Consider the following 16,837-nt stretch of genomic DNA (forward strand, 5'->3'; position numbering starts at 1 on the left):
TCTGAATAGTGATTCTGAGACATCGGTTCACCCCAATGAATTCTATTCTGTTGTGTAGAAAGCCAGTGGGAAACAGCACTTATCTAGCCCTCATGAGGACTCGCACCCAGCCTCCTGACGCCTCTCTCCGCTATTTCTCACCAGACTTTATTGGTTCTCCTGTGCCCTTGCTGGAATGCTTCGGGTCACTCCTTTCTTTCCCTACATCAAAGCAGCCCCCCAGCATTCAGGGGATCCTTTGGTCTCCACTCCAGTCACTCCATCTCCATCTTGTCTAGATTTGGTGCATGACCAAATCATAGATAAAGATTAGAGTTCCACAACGTTAAAGTTATAACTTTCAGACACTGAAGCTATATATGACCAAGCCAATACTTTTTCTGATGAAAGGAGTAAAGCTTGTTGTAATTTGAACCTATGCGTGTATACAGGTGCATATGTACGAATGTATGTACTTCCAGGGACTATAGGGATATTCGTCCAGTAATGTTTTGTAAATCATCTACTTAACCTGGTTCAGGGTGGAAGCCTGAGTCTTACTCTGGGAATTGCAAAGTTTATATATGTTTATATTTATTTTTAATTAAGAAAAGAAAATAATATTTCTTCTATGCCGCATTAGCTTATTTAATAATTATTAATATTTTTCCCTATTTGCTTCTGCTTCTTGGAAAATAAAAATGACAAACACAGCTAATCCATTCTCCGCTCTCACTCCAAAGACTGCATGACCGCTGTCTGGAAGTTTGTGTGTGCTCTTCATTTACATAAATTTACATTTTGTTGTCTTAAGAATGCATAGTACAATATTGTGTGTTTTTAAATTTTTTAATAAATGATATACTTTATATAACATTTTGTGACTTGCGTGTTTTCGTGTAACATTAAAGTTTTGAGTTTTATCCAGGCTGACACATGTAGATCCAGATTTACTAGCAAAAATACTCTTAGAAAAGCAATGATGCCCCAAAGCTAAAGATTAACCACGATGCTTCATTACATCATTGTTTGCCCATTGTCCTAAGGATAAATATTTAATTTACCACCATGTTTTTTTCTATTTGTTGGGCGCAGTGATGCAGCAAACACATCTTCTTGTGGAACTCCCTTGCTGTCATTTTTCTATGCAGTAAAAATACTCTTAGAAAAGCAATGATGCCCCAAAGCTAAAGATTAACCACGATAGTGACAGTTCAAGCCTCTCTGTGATCATGCCTAACTGGAGCCTAGTCAGTCCCTGAAATCTGAAATATTTTTCCGTCTCTTCCAAGTACTGCTCTTCATCCATTCAGCACTGATGTTCTAAGTACCAATGTGACATCAGGCCCCATGTGAGGTGCCAGTGTATGATCAGCATTCTGAGTGCATTTGCATCGTACTTTTCCAAGGCACTTCGGATCTTTTCTGGACTTGGTTCTTTTTCTTGAGAGTAAATGAAAAACATTAGAGTGGATAAGGATAAATCACAGCCTCAGAAAGGGGTGCCTCCCTCATGATCAAATGTTCATATTTCTTGGGCCTGGTCCAGATCACTTTCTCTTCATCTTCCTCATTATCTTGCTGGGTGACTTAATCAAACTTCATGGCTCTGAGTGACATCCTTCTGCCAATGCCTCTAAACGTATCTCCAATTTGTCTTTATCTTAAAATCCACACAACTTCAGTAACCACTGGACTCTACCCATAGTTCTCTCTTGAGACCTTGTAATGAAGACCAACATGCATAATACAGTGCAGTGGTTTTCCAGCATGGTTTCTTCCTGACCTACAGGAATAAAACACCTTGCATTGCCAACAAGAACTGAAGTTTAAAAAAATCTTGTACTCACCATCTTAATTGGTTTTATGATGGTCTTGTCACACACTATACTTTGCAAACCACTATGCTAGTACGCAGTCCAGATGTTGCAAAGCTAAAAATATACTTCCCTTACTCCAGTGTAGTTAGGGATCTAGTGCTGACAGGCTTGGGAATGTCTGTTCACTCACGCAGCAAGCACAGCTGAGGAGCCACTTGGTTGTGTTCTGCAGCTGGCAGACGTTCCAGTGTTTGGCTGCTAGCTTTGTAAGTCATGGAGAGGCTATGGGAGTGGGAAGACTATCTATCCTGGTAATGTGATCTATTGCAGAAGTCTTTTGGTTCTAGAGCCCACAGCAGTGGAACAGCTTCCTCATTGTGCGGTTTCCTGTTTGTGAAAACTGGCTCTAGAAGAGCCAGCTTCCTGATTGCCAGATTACGGAAGGGGCTACTGCTACTGCAGCACTTACTTCCGATGAGAGGCTATAGAATTGCTCCTAAAAGCTTGATCTGTTTCATCAGCCCTCCTTAAAGCCCTGTGATAAACCTCCAGTTAGCCTTAGTAGTTAGTGTGCTAAAGTGAAGTCTGTTCCTTGTCACTGATTCCTATTGAATGCAGTCTCAGTATGTTCAAAGTGGCCTCATGATAATACCTGAACTTTAGTCCAAATCTCACTGTGGTTTCTCATGATTCTCATTTCCTACCCAGTCACCCTCTCACCAATTCCTCCAGCCTCTCATTGCATCCGCCATCAGCTCACTCACCTCACTCACATCATTGGCAGTGTCATTCCTTACAAATCCATCTCCAGGTGTCATTAATAACTCTCTATCCTTTCTAGGATTGAAAGTAGAAACAGTCATTTATCAAGTTCTTCCATATCTGGCACTTTTCACGAACTCGTTTGTTTTATCCTCAAATCAGCCTTGGGAGATGGGCATCATTATCCCTCCGCTCCTGACAAGGGCATGGAGAGTCCCAGCCTCTGAGTGGCATAGCCAGCACCTCACAGACAGCAGATGGAACAGCTGGGATTCAGGAGTTACACATCTCTCTAGCTTCATGCCCACCCTCCTCCTGCTGCCTTTGCTCAGATCTCAAGGAACTTTCCGGTCCTCAAGCCTTCCATGTTCTCCCTTGTCATCGGGTGTCTGATGTCTCCATTTTCATGGGACACTCACTTCATCTTTTTCTTCTCATTGCTCTGCCTTCCACTTCAATGTCTCCTCCTCAGAGGAGTCTTCCGACTCTTACAGTCTTGCTCATCCTTTGCTGCCACCTGTGACACTTCCTCCGTCCTTAGTGACATGACACATCACTGGACCCCCTGTTTTTCTCTATGGATATCTCTCTGACATTAAATTTCCATAAGCTGCACTCATTCAGCCCTATGGCTGAGCGGCCTGGCATGGTTCTGGTTGACTGCTCACTGAATACTTTGTAAATAAATAATTAAAGAAAGCCACTTAAAGCGAAGGCCCATTTTAGGGAAAGGATATTGCATAAATCATCCTTTACCACCTCAAAATGGAAAAATAATTTCAAAATATGGAAATGTAACTTAAAGACACTATTTTTCTTAGAAATAACTCTCAACATTTAAGAAACTTCCTGTTAAAGGAAGATGGTGTGTGCAGAAGACAAAATCCACCTGTGCTGTTTAAGGGTTTGGAAGGGGAAAAGTCAAGTCTCTTTTCCTTTTACTGAATGGCTGTTGTGAGTAAGGTATATTTACTATAAACCCACATCCTCTCTTCTCACTCTGAGGTAGCTGTTTATTATCTTCATCATTGTGATATTAGAAATAATTAGTGAGGATATTAACTTTAGAGAGTTTATATTAAACTTTAGTATACCTTAGAATCAAATTAAATATTTTTTAAATATTCTGAGATCCCAGGTCACATCTAAGACCAATTAAGTTATAATCACTGGAGTTAGAATCTAAGAATCTTAAGCTCCCAGACTACAACCAAGTTAAGATTCACTGGTTTAGGGGATGGGTGAGGAGAAGGTAAGAGATGGGTTAATCAAAATTAAGGATGTATGAAAAAGCCTTATGGAGATCCACTAGTCTGTAAGATAACTGCAAAATATAATCTTTTTAAATAGATCTATACCAGGGGTACTCTGAATGGGTGGAAAATGGCTATTACCAGAAGACGTGTGTTATTAAACGAAAACCTCAGTGCCAGGCATGCAATACCTCCACATGAGCTATTGGTCAGGAAGGTCCCAACTACCTTCAAGACAACATAGGCCATTGTCATAGTTCTTGGTTGCCTACCATAACTAGATGGAAATATTCTATTGCCGATGACACCACTCACTTTGTATCCACTACACAGAGAAATCAACCTCAAACTGAGCAAGAAACTCTCTCCCTGCTAGTGAGCTTACATAATGCTGGAAGGTGCCATGCAGGCCACTAGGGGAGAAATGACATCAATAATCTTACACAGTACTGAAGCCTGAAGTTACCATAGTGACCTGCCAAGCAAGATATGCCCATTGGTGATGGTCATGACTGTTAATGGGAGTAACCAACTACTATCTGATTAAATCTGAGGCCTGCTCCACAGGAAGAAATTCATGTTTGGTGCTATAAACTTGGTCAAAACCCATGGTTGGGGAGGTCATTGGCCCTGGAGGGCAACCTACTATTGTTACTTTGCTAAGTGGTCATCTTTTGAAACTGCCTTCTAAGTATTAATGTGTATACCCATTGACTTGGGCCACACTCAACTCACAGAAGCTTATTTTTCAGTGAGCAGCAGAGACTTCTAACTAATTAAAGTGCTAAGAATAAGTGACTATTGATGTTCAGTCTTTAGTGGGACATCTATATATCTATATCATCTCCCACCCCCCTCCAAGGCTCAGGGAACATTGTGGAAGAGTGGGCAGAAAGAATCTAAGAGCCTGAGGTTGGGGTGGAATGCTGTGAAATGCTGTCTTCTGGACACAACATGGCCGTTGCACTCATGAGCTCACAGTAACTATCGTTACCCGCATAAGATCTGCACAAGATCAAACCAACCAAAATTTCAGCATGGATGGGAGAGGAGCTCATAAGGCCCCACCCCTAGCGGAAGAGCGACTGGCAGTTTCTTGGGGGATGGAGAGTCATGGTCTTTTGGAGGTGTGGCAACTGGGAAGGTGCCCATGATCCAAAGGATGGCCCTATACCCATGCACACATGGACAGTGCTAACTCAACTCAGTGGGCTATAAAAAAAGAAAGAAAGCAGACATAAAGTTGGGAGGGAGACATGTTGGACAGGGGTTTGGAGAGAGTTCAATGGGGAAAATTGAGGGTGGATATGATCAAAAGGTGTTGTACACGTGCATGAAATTCTCAAAGAATAAATAAAAACATTATTTTTAAAGAGTCAGTGATTCATGTTCTTGCCACTCAAATTGTGTCCTGCTGTCTGGCATCATCAGAGAACTTGTTTAAAATGGAGCATCTCATACAGAGGTGAAACAGAGCCTGGATTTTTATTTTTAAATACTTTATTTATTATTTTTATTTTATGTGTATGAGTGTATTACCTGCATTTCTGTAAGTGCACCCGAGTCGTGCAATACCAATGGAAGTCAGGAAATGGTGCTGGATCCCCTGGAAGTAGAGTTATATACAGTTGTTAGCCACCATGTGGGTGCTAAGATTTGAACCCAGTTCCTCTGCAAGAGTAGTCAGTGCTCTTAACCACTAAGCCATCTCTCCAGCCCCAAAGCCTGAATTTTAATAAGATTCTTGAGCAGTCCTGACCACCATGAAGTTTGGAGAATGTTTCCTTAGCGAAGAGGACTGCTTAGAACCCATTGTGCTCCCAGTTCATCCTGCCCAGCTGCTTTTGGAAATAGACACTCTCATCCTTTCTGTGCTTATGCAAACGTGAGGGTCTAGACTTTAGAGAAAGCATCACTAAGTCAACATGATGCTTTTCATCAGTAATTATCATCACAGTTTTCAAATTTTGTCTTTTAGCCTGCTCTCTCCCTTGGGACTCAGGCAAGAGCTGGGACTAGAATGAAAATCTGGCTATTGTGATGAAAGTTTCAGACAGTCCAGATGCTCCAACAGTGGCTGTACTTTTCCTATGGCCAAGAGAAGAGAGAAAACATCTGGAGGTGGTCAGTGGGAAAAGACAGTCACCATAACACTAATACATTTGAGAGTAAGTTCTAGTTCAAGCAATTCTGACCTTGGTAAGTCACAAGGACTCTCTATTCAAATTTCTTCAGCTGTAAAATAAGAATAATCCTTCCAAAGTTGTCAGGGGAATAAACATAGACATATATGTTGCGCTTGAAAAGCACACAGCTATGCATATTTCATGGTCGTTGAGCTTGGCTATGGTGACAGGAACAGAAGAAGACTAATCAGTGAAATTTGGAAAGGAATAGAAGCTTAGACACCTAAAACCTGCTCCCATCTGCATCCCTTTGGCTCAACAAGATCTCGATGAGGCGAACACTCGAAGGATGTGTCCATACCATACAGAACACACCCTGGATAAGGTATCTGGCTACTGCTGAGGTAGAGCACTAGAAGTTCTCTCCTGAGCTTCCCTCAAGGAAGCCCTGGACATGTTACAAATGAGCCCCCTGTCCACATGGAAACAAAGCAAGAATCCTCCTCTGAAAGAGCATTTAGACGGGTGTCCAGCACAAGAGGGACTTGGGAAATGGGATTTCATTAGCAGTATAATGATGGAATTATTAGCCCAAGCTATCAAGTAAAGTAGCTTAGGGCATGCTGAGCTGAAGGTCAGTCTTACTCCACAACCAGGAATGTCGAAACACCCAGCTGAAGATTTTCACGATTCTATTCCCACGGATATGACCGCGGATGACAACTACAGCGACCTTCTGAATTTTCCCTCTTCTCTCTCTGGTTTCAGTTTACCAGCTGGCCTGATATAGTCAGCAGATGGTTCAGGAGTCGAGGGAGAGAAGGTCACACAACCCATTCTAGAATGGACACCAGAAGATACGGAACCAGCAAGACTGTACTGAAGGAGACTTCATTCCAGCTTCTGGAGTTATGTCCATACACATAAATATACAGCCTTTAGTTGTAATGATCTTTTCTTGTTCCTCCACCATAGATCATGGTATGTTTATTTAAACAACTCTATGTCACATGAACATAATTGTTAACACTTACTGAATATTTGTTCTCCAGGTCCCAGGCAGCACATGGAAGCTTCCAAATACAGTAGGCTATTTTATCCTCACAATATTTATATGAGGAAGAAATGGCCATTCACGTGTCACAGCTGGGAAAAACAGAGGCTCAAAGAAATGCAAAAGCATGTCCACGTGTCAGTAGCTTCTTAGCTGAAGAACCAGAATGTAAACATTTCCTATCTGACTCCAGAGCCCCATCTCTCCCCCAGTATACTGAGCAGACACAAGGCCACTTGACATTATGCAAGCTGATTGCTTTGTCTGCAAGGCACTTGCCCTCCCTTTTCAGCTTGAACATAACTTGACCTCCTTTATCTTAAATCAGACATTGTTCCTCAAAAACGACACTCAGCCTAAATTAGGCATCGAACATGGGACTTGGTGGCCTCACCACCACTTACTGAGACACGGCACCCTATGTGTTTGCTTCTGTTACATGAGAACAATATCTAAATGCAGCATGAACCCCCACCGGTATCTACAATTACAGTGATTCCTCCTTCTTGTTGATTTGGCCTAAACCCCCACAGTTCACGCTTTACTCAGGGATCCAGGAAAGGATTTGCTCCTTTGGGATTCTGCAATCCTTGAGTCTTGATGTTGGTTGCTCCAAAAATGGGGTACTTGGCCACTGTTGCTGCTCTGTGGAAAATAATGAACTCGATGATACCAATCACCCAAAGTCAGACCCAGCATAGCCAGGAAACAGCTCACTCCCCCAGACAGAATCATCCAGGTCTCTCAGTAATTTAGAATCTTGACACAACTCTTCCAGGCTCCAGAGAGGAAGAAGTCTAGCCACCCCCATCCCAAAGTGTGAACTCATTTCCTGCCCAAGATTAACCACTTCTCTGCATGACCGTCTGTGTGAACATCAATTTCCTCCAAGGTAAAACCCCACCCCAACCTTCAGGCTGCCATCTTTCCCTATGACCCCCAACTTGACAATTTCACAACACTCTAATATTACTACCTTTTCCAAATTTTATATGACTCGCCTTTATCTCTCATCACCTTGTGATCCTAGGAAAGTTCTTGACACACAGAGGGTGTTTGATGTGTATTTCCTAAATGAATGAAAGCTTCAAGGCTTTCAATGAATGAGTGTTTTCAAGGCCTACACAGTGTTTTTGAGTTTAGAAAAAATCTTTGACAAGTGACAGATGAGGGCACTAAGGGACACTACCAGCTGATAACAGCCAGAACTGGAAGCCCCAGCTATCCTGATTTCTCACCTCCATGGTATTCTGGGGTGGCGAAGCACAACTTCTGCCCATGGCTGTCCATAAGGTGTTAAAGGAACACAACTGCCTCCTCAATCATAAGTCCATAGTTTTTTGCCACAAAGGTGAAATGAGTAGTTGCCCCAGAAGGCAAGAGATTCTATGTGTCTGAAAAGTTGACTATTTGGTCCTTTAGGGACAAGTTCACCAGCTCTGCTTTGAATGGTTCTTTGTATATTGAGATACACGCACTTACAGTGTGTAGTATGCACACGCACCATAAATTTACCCACGAAGAAAGCCATAGTTATATGCCACCACCTTTACCAGAGCCCCTCAGTACTTTCTGCTGTGATAGGGCTGTTTCAAGTTTTTTGCATAGATATTTCATAGACATTGTCTGTCAGTGCTGAGTAAGGGTATTATAAGAAATACACAAGCTTTGACCATGGACTTGGTAATATTTATCCTCACAATATGAAAAAGTATTGAAACAAATCTACCAAAAGCAGTGAAAAGGGTAAGATCACCTGGACCCTTCAGAGCGGAGGTAAAGCCCCACACACCCTTACTAAGAGGCAAATCAGCCATAATACCATGCTCTTGCAATGTGTTTCTTGTGTTGTTCTGTTTTGTTGCTTTGTTTTAAATCCTGATGACCTGAGCTAGAGAAACAGCTGCTGGGAGCTTCTTAAAGTGACAAGTTTGAGTTAGATCTTGAAGACCAAGAGATTTTTTTTTTAATTTTAGAATAGTTCGTTAGTATGTCTTTTGCTATATACAACTAAAGCAAAGAGTGTATTATAAAATAAAGAAGCCACAATGTGAAGATTTGAACATCTTTACAATAATAAAATGCACCTGATTCTGTGGTGCAAAGGGCAGCGCATTGGACTCCTAAAGTAATAAAATGGCTGGGTATGGTTTTAACCCCAGAACTTGAGAGCCAGAGACAGGGGGAATCTCTGTGAGATTGAAGCCATCCTGATCTACATAGCAAGTTCCAAGCCAGATGAGGCTACAGGGAGATCCTGCCTCCAAAAAAATTTAAAAGCCGACAGAAGAAATAAGAATAACAGCAATAATAATAATAATCAAGGGTGGTGGAGTCAGGTGGGATGGACATCTGGAATCCCATCACTCTGGAAGCTGAATAGAGCAGGAGAATTTGAGGCCACAATAAATTCAAAGATAGCTTGGGCCACATAGAGAGATGTCATCTAAAAAATTATTTTTTAAATTAAATTAAATTAAATTTATTTATTTATTTATTCATTCATTCATTTACTTGGTCTTTCTGAGACAGGGTCTCCCTGTAACTCCAGTTGGCCTGGAACTTGCTATGTAGACCAGGCTGGCCTTGATCTCACATAGATCCACCTGCCTCTACCACCTGAATGCTGAGATTAAAGGGGTGCATCACCATGCACAGCTTCAAAAACTTTTTATGGTGTCTGGAGAGATGATTCACCAGTTAAGAGCACTGGCTGCCCTCGCCAAGCACACATATGGCAGCTCACAACCATCCATAACTCCATTTCCAAGAGGATCCGACCACCTCTTCTGACCCCCACAGACATTGCACAATATGAGGCACTTATATACATGCAGGCAAAACACTCTTACACATAAAATTTTTAATTAAATTTAATTAAAAAAGAGGATTTTTTATTTAAAAAATCTTTCTAATATATAAAAAAGTGCAGCCATCCAGGACAGTTACTTCTGCTTCAGTGCATGGCTTTTTCTTCAGACAGCTGCCAAAACAAGGGGTTCAGAAGCATAGACCAGATGGTGACTTGGAGAGAGATGAGAACAAATCTTCCAGTTGCTCTATAGACCGAATTACTGAGACCTCCAGAACATGTGTCAAAGCACATCACTGTGAGTGGGAAAGCATGGTAGATGACCAACAGGAACATGGTGTTGTCATCATCTCTCTTTGAATCACATGGTAGGTCATTAGGAAATACTTCATTTGATGAGAATTAGACTTATATTAAAGTAGTCACTTTAAAGAAAACACCACAGATTTCCTTTGGAATGGCTCAGTGGGTAAAGGCACCTGCCACCAAGCCTGAGAACCTGAATTCAGTCCTTGAGACCGACATAATTCAAGGATGAACCGGCTCCTGCAAGATGTCCTCTGACCTCCATGCATGCTCAGTCGCTCTCTCTCTCTCTCTCTCAAACGAAAATGCAATTTTTAAAATTCCTTCATTATTTCTCTGCTAGATTCAAGATCTTACTAGATAAAAAGTCATCCATGAGCCAGGCTTGGTGGCGCACGCCTGTAGTCCCTGCACTTGGGAGGCAGAGACGGGTGGATCTCTGAGTTCAAGGCCAGTCTGGTCTACACAGTGAGTTCCAGGACAGCTGGGGCTACAGGGAGACCCTGTCTCAGAAAGACCAAAAAAAAGTCATCCAAATATTTATTAAATTAACTATATGTGTGACTATGCAGAGAAAAGGTGGCTGTAAAACATTTAACCCTAAGTGACACATCTCCAAAGCAACCTCTACATATAGGATGAATGCATCTCTCTGTTCTCACCTGGATAAACACAGAAACCCACAATTGGCCAATGTGCAGAGAACAAGAGGCCACAGAGTGTTTATTCATGAATGGGACACCTATTTCAAGCTCTGCCTCTCAAGGCTCAGGGATCACTGTGGAAGAGGAGGTGGAAAGATTGCAATAGGCAGAGGGAGTGGATCACTACAAGGAAACCGTTTTCCAGACAGCTGGTCAGATGCTCATAGAACTCACAGCAATGGTGACAGTATACACAAGTCCTACACAAGCAAACTCAAACAGACAAAATCCCAACATAGACATGGGGAAGAGGGTAAGAAATCCCAACCCAACAGGGATGAGACTCTTGGTGTGTCCAGTGGATGTACCGCACTGAAGGACATTTGCAGACACATATCAGATTGTACAGGCCATGTTACATATATAACAGAATACATTAAATTTGCTGGGGGGGGGCTGTGGGAGGAAATACAGATAAGATAGTAGATCTAAATACCAGCTAATTACATTGTATAAAAATTGCAAAAATTCAATATAAAAAGATTTTTTTTAAGTAGTTATCTCATCCCCTCTTACGTACGGGGTTAATGAGTAAACCACATGGTAGGAAGCAGTTGTGAGACTGAAATGCAGTGAGAATATTTTCTTGTGAATTTTTTAAGCAGAGGAAACTGTAGTTTATTAAGAAACAGTAAGAAAGAACTCTCAAGAGTTAGAGGGGCTCCAAGAGAGGAGTAAAGTCCAAATTTGGGTTATTTCAATTTTTATTTTCTCTAAAAGTTTTAACATCCTGAAAGTTGCAGCAAATTGATAGCAATACAGATAATTCATATCCATAAAAATGTAATTTGTGGCCTAGACAACAAAGCTGATTTTCACTGTGACTACTGTACTGTTTTCCAGTTTTTCATCAGTTTTAACTGAAGCAGCTGTTAGCATCTGTAGAGAATGCCTTGATAAGCAACGGTCTGTATTCTTTTCAGCAACTGTTAATTGAATAATGATGTATGTGCACACACACAGAAGCACACGTGCACGCACAAATTCATACACACTATGAAAATGTGACTTACAAACTTTAGCGTTTCAGTGATTCAGCCATCGTTGAGTGCTATTGTCATCAAAGAAATCAGACTATTTTGGTATTTTAAAATCTGAATATAGGAGAAAGCTAAATTCTGCATTTAAAATGAGGTATACGGTCCCCATTTTACTAATATAGAAAAGCCAAGGCTCCGATGCAGCACGCCTAGTTGGCAAGTGAGCGCTGAATGACTCAGCCTAGATTCTCAGAAGCCAAATTCATTTTCATGAGGCGCTTTCTTCTCCGCTCCCTGTGAATGTTCAAAAAATCAAAGCTGTGCATAATAGAGATACAGCTGTCATCTCTATAATGCAAAAACTTCAAAAAGAACCCGGCTAATGACGTTATCAGAAATACGGGTGAAAACTAAGAAAACCCAATCTTACTGTTTTTATTATGGTTGGTAAATTTGACAAGCAGGAAGGAAATGAAAGAAAGGTGTCAGGCCCAGACGTGCTTTTATGGAGCATAGAAACTAATTTGGAAAATAGGTTATGTGTATACAACGCATTCGGATGAAAGTATATAATGATATATTTTAAACTCCACAAATGTACTATGAGCTAGCAACAATGGTAATGTATAATGAGTTTCCTATCAGCCAGGCACTAGTCTAAGTATTTTTACATTCAGATAACTCTTTTAATCTTATTCCTCTGAAGTTGGGCCTAGTATCCACAATTTAAGGAATAGGAATTGAAGTCCTGAGAAGCTCATTTAACTCAGACAGTGTCCCGATCGTGTCTGACTAAGGGCTGGGTCTCTTGTCAGGAGTCCAGGAAGCAAGTCCTGTTGAGCTTAGTTTTCCAAGGTCACCCCTCTACCAGCTAGGGAAGCAGAAAGGTCCACCCAAACAATTAGCTGTGCAGATATGGTGGGGTCAAGGAGGGAAAGGTACTTTGCAGTTTTCTGTCAGGAATGAAGCCTGGGAAAGATATAGTAGGGAGAATGTGTAGAGGAAAGGAAGTAGAAAAGAACCAGAAACCTGGACAAAGGACATAAATAGCCCATAAAGACCATACTTTAAAAATGCCTTGCCTTGAGAGAATTACTTTCCAAATCCTTATGATAAGCTTCTTTTATTCAAATATACTGAAAATGGGACTCATGAGATGACTCAGTGGATAAAGGAGCTTGCCATACAAGCCTGGCAACTTGAATTCGATCCCCCAAACCTAAGTAAGGACAGCAGGAAAGAATCAACTCTGCAGGGTTATCCTCTGACCCCCATATGTGGACTGTGGCACACACGCCGCACCCCGCCCCCATCTCTGTGAGCTTGAGGTCAGCTTGGTTTACATTTCGAGTTTCAGGCCAGCTGGGACTACAGGGAGATCCTACCTCAAAATAAAATAAAAAAGATATTTTTGGTTTAAAATAATGAAAGTAATGCAAGCTATTCAAAAGTAACTATGCTACTGTTGAAGATCTCAGTGTACTGAGTAAAAAGAAACAACTTTATTTAGTAGCATCTGAGCACTTGACTAAATTAAAGATTTAAACAAAGATCAAGGCAGATGAGAAAGTAAATATCAACTTGGCGACTGTGAAAGGTTATGCTTATGGATGTGGCCTAGATTTAGAGTTAAATAGGCCAACTCTGCCAGCGGAATCCCATGTCTAGACAGCTGTACCTGCGTAACATCGCTAAATCCCGTACAAACAGGTTCCTAGGAAACAAAGAGAGCAGCCCAGAGAAGCTTGCCCGAGGTTCCCAGAAGACCGCGTAGAGGAGTGAGTCCACTCTTCCTGGGGCAGAATGAACAGGAGCCAAGAAAAACACAGAATTGCACTCATTCAGCTTCTTTTGTGTGAAAGAAATACGAAGAAATGGGAGTGTTCCTCCTGCGCTCACTGCCCTTTCCAATATTTTGTGCCAGGAAACAAAAGAACCATATTTATAAAACTTATCACTAGAATGATACTCAGTGTTGAAATACTGAACGCTTTCCCCCTGTTGGGAACAAGATCGCCATTTATCACCAACTGTTCAACACTGGATTGGAGGGCCAAGCCAGGGTAATAAAGAAGGAAAAAATAGGGGTCTGGAGAAATGACTCAGCGGTTAAGAGCACTGGCTGCTCTTGCAGAGGTCCTGGGTTCAGTTCCCAGCACCCACATGGTAGCTAACAACCATCCATAAGTCCAGTTCCAAGAGATCAGCACTCTCTTTTGACCTCCAGGGACAATGCATGAGGGTGCACATACATATATGCAGTCATACATTCATACACATAAATTTTTCTAAAGAAGAAAAGATAAATGTATAAACGTAGGAAAAGAAATGAAAATGCCATTAACAGATGGTGTAAAGAGTTTAAAATTTGAAAGATTCACAAACAATTGCATTGGCATTTATTCATTGAACATGGTGTTGACTTACACAAAGAAGTTTCTTTCCATCTATCACATACTTTGACCAGTTTAACCTCTTGTCATTCCCTGTCCTTAATCCTCCCTTCCCTTTTCCCCTCCCACTAATCACCTTCCTTCCTCCGGGCAGGTCTCCCTTCAGCTCTAAATTGTCAAAACTGCTAGGTAAATGTCAATGTCTACAAATAAATTCCATTCCTAAAACATTCAGAAAATCATACCAATTATAACAGCATTTAAAATTTTCACATACCTAGGAATAAATTCTAATGAAAGATGTAAGATACTGTGTAGAGAGACTGCAAGCATATAAGTTGAAATTTTAAATGTTCGGTGACATAAAATCTCTCAAAATTGATCCTTAAAAACAATGGCATATCCATTAAAATCCCTATATATAGAAATTGATAAACTGAACAGAGGACAAAGTGCCCACCAGGCCCTACCTCTTTCTTAGGAGTTAATGATTGATGACTGGTGGAGGAGAGGGTGTCATTTTCTCTAAGGATTTAGCCCCTGGGGGAGCTAGGTGGGAGGAAGTAGGGGTTCAGCAGGAAAGGAAGGAGGACAACAGAGGGTCATGGGCATGACTATAATCACAATACATTGTCTGTGTGTACAAAACTGAAAATAAAGGAAGTAAAGGAAACTGACAGCCTGGGTTGGGGATATAGCTCAGTGCAGAACTTTTACCTAGAGTGTGTGAGGCCAGGGGATCAATCCCGAGCACCACAAAAAAAAAAAAAAAAAAAAAAAAAAAAAAAAAAAAAAAAAAAAAAAAGGAAGAAAAAGCGTGAAATCTATTTGGAAATACAAAGAACGCAGAATAACCAAAATAGCTTTGAAGAAAATGAGCAAATTGCAATAGTTACCACTGGATGTCAATTTACCATAAAGAATAAAACAGGGTGGTGTCAGCTCAGGAAGAGGAACGTATGACAATGGAATCTTGTCAGAAAAGTCTCAGCCTTCTTCATAAACAATGTCAGAACAATTGGTTATAACACTTACCATTGACTTCTATACTTTATACCATACATAACAATTTGAGTCTGATTATAGCTCTAAATGGAAATAACAAGACAGCAAAGCTTTTGATATAACATATAGGAGAATACCTTCATGATACTGAGGAAGACAAGCACATGTCATGCAAAATATGAAAAGCACAAAGCTCATCTAGGCATGGTGGCTCATGCCTTGAATCCTAGCACTTGGAAGGCAGAGGCAGAGGGACCTGTGTGAAAGAAACTGAGGCCAGCCTGGTCTATGTAGCAGGCCAGCTGGGGCTACAGGGAAGACTCTGTCTCAAATAAACCAAAAAAAAAAAAAAAAAAAAAAAAAAAAAAAAAAAACACCATTAAAAAAAGCTTTTACTATTTACTGAAATGAAATGAGGAACTTCTAGCACCTGGTGGCCACATGTGAACGCCCAGAGCCTCACGAGGAGGCCACCTCCACCTTTGTGGGCATCCCTCTGTCAGCCACTTGCTGGTGTGAGCCTTGGAGTAGACCCTCTGGAGCTGCCTGCTGGCTACTCACTAACCAGGACCTGGTGTGGAGTGGCAACCCAGGGCCCCAAGGGCCACAGGGTAAAGGTGTCCACTCTCCTGCTTTCACTAGATGGGAGGGCCTCGAGCAGGCTGCCTCTTCCATGTCCATCTCCCACCTCTCCTCAGAAAGGACTCTTATCTGCCCAGATCCTGCTTCCCTGCTGATACCAGTGTCCTCTCCACCAGACCCTGTTTCTAATCCTCCTCCCCCAGACAGTATTATTCTGTCCAGCTCCTGTACCTTTGCTTAGACAGGATTCACCCAGACCCAACTTCTTTCCCTCCACTTTTTTTTTTTTTTTTTTTTTTTTTTGAGACAGGGTCTCCTTGTAGCCCCAGCTGGAACTCACTATGTAGACCAGGCTGGCCTTGAATTCACAGAGATCCTTCTGCCTCTGCCTCCCAAGTGCTGGGTTTAAAGGCGTGGGCCACTGTGCCTGGCTCTTCCCCCGATTTTAAGAGGTCTAGTTTTTCCATCTGCAAAACTCAGGAGAGCAAACAGCTAATGCTGGAGGGTTTTACAGGATGGCAACTTTGTAGCTCCTTGTGATCTACATTTGATTTGGGCAAGTTTCTGTTTCTCAAGTTTAACAATAAAAAGCTAAGATTTTATATTTATTATTTTTATTTTATGTGTATGAGTGTATTGTTTATATGTAGGTAGGTGCACCTATGTAGTGCAATGCCCTCAGAGGTCAGAAGAGGCAGTTAGATCCCCTGGAACTGGAGTTATGAACAATTTTTAGCCACCATGTGTTTCTGGGAATCAAGTCTGGGTCCTCTGAAAAAGCAGCCAGTGCTCTTAACTGCTGAGCCATCTCTCCAGCCCCAAAAGTTAAGATTTTTTAAAAAATAAGTTCTGTTCATCACATTGGAAGTGAATAGAAAAGCCATAGATTGGGAAGCCCTTTGCTATGTGACAAAAGGTTTGTACACACCACATAGAAATTCCTACATATCAACTGGAAATGGAGATCACCCTAGTATGGACCATCTAAGTGTCTGTTAAGTTAATGATTTGAACAGCACTTGAATAAAGAGATTACTGTGTGTCCAGTATGTTAATAATTC

This window comes from Nannospalax galili, unplaced genomic scaffold, assembly GCF_000622305.1.
Source record: "Nannospalax galili isolate Female #2095 unplaced genomic scaffold, S.galili_v1.0 scaffold34, whole genome shotgun sequence".
In the NCBI taxonomy this organism is placed as follows: Eukaryota; Metazoa; Chordata; class Mammalia; order Rodentia; family Spalacidae; genus Nannospalax; species Nannospalax galili.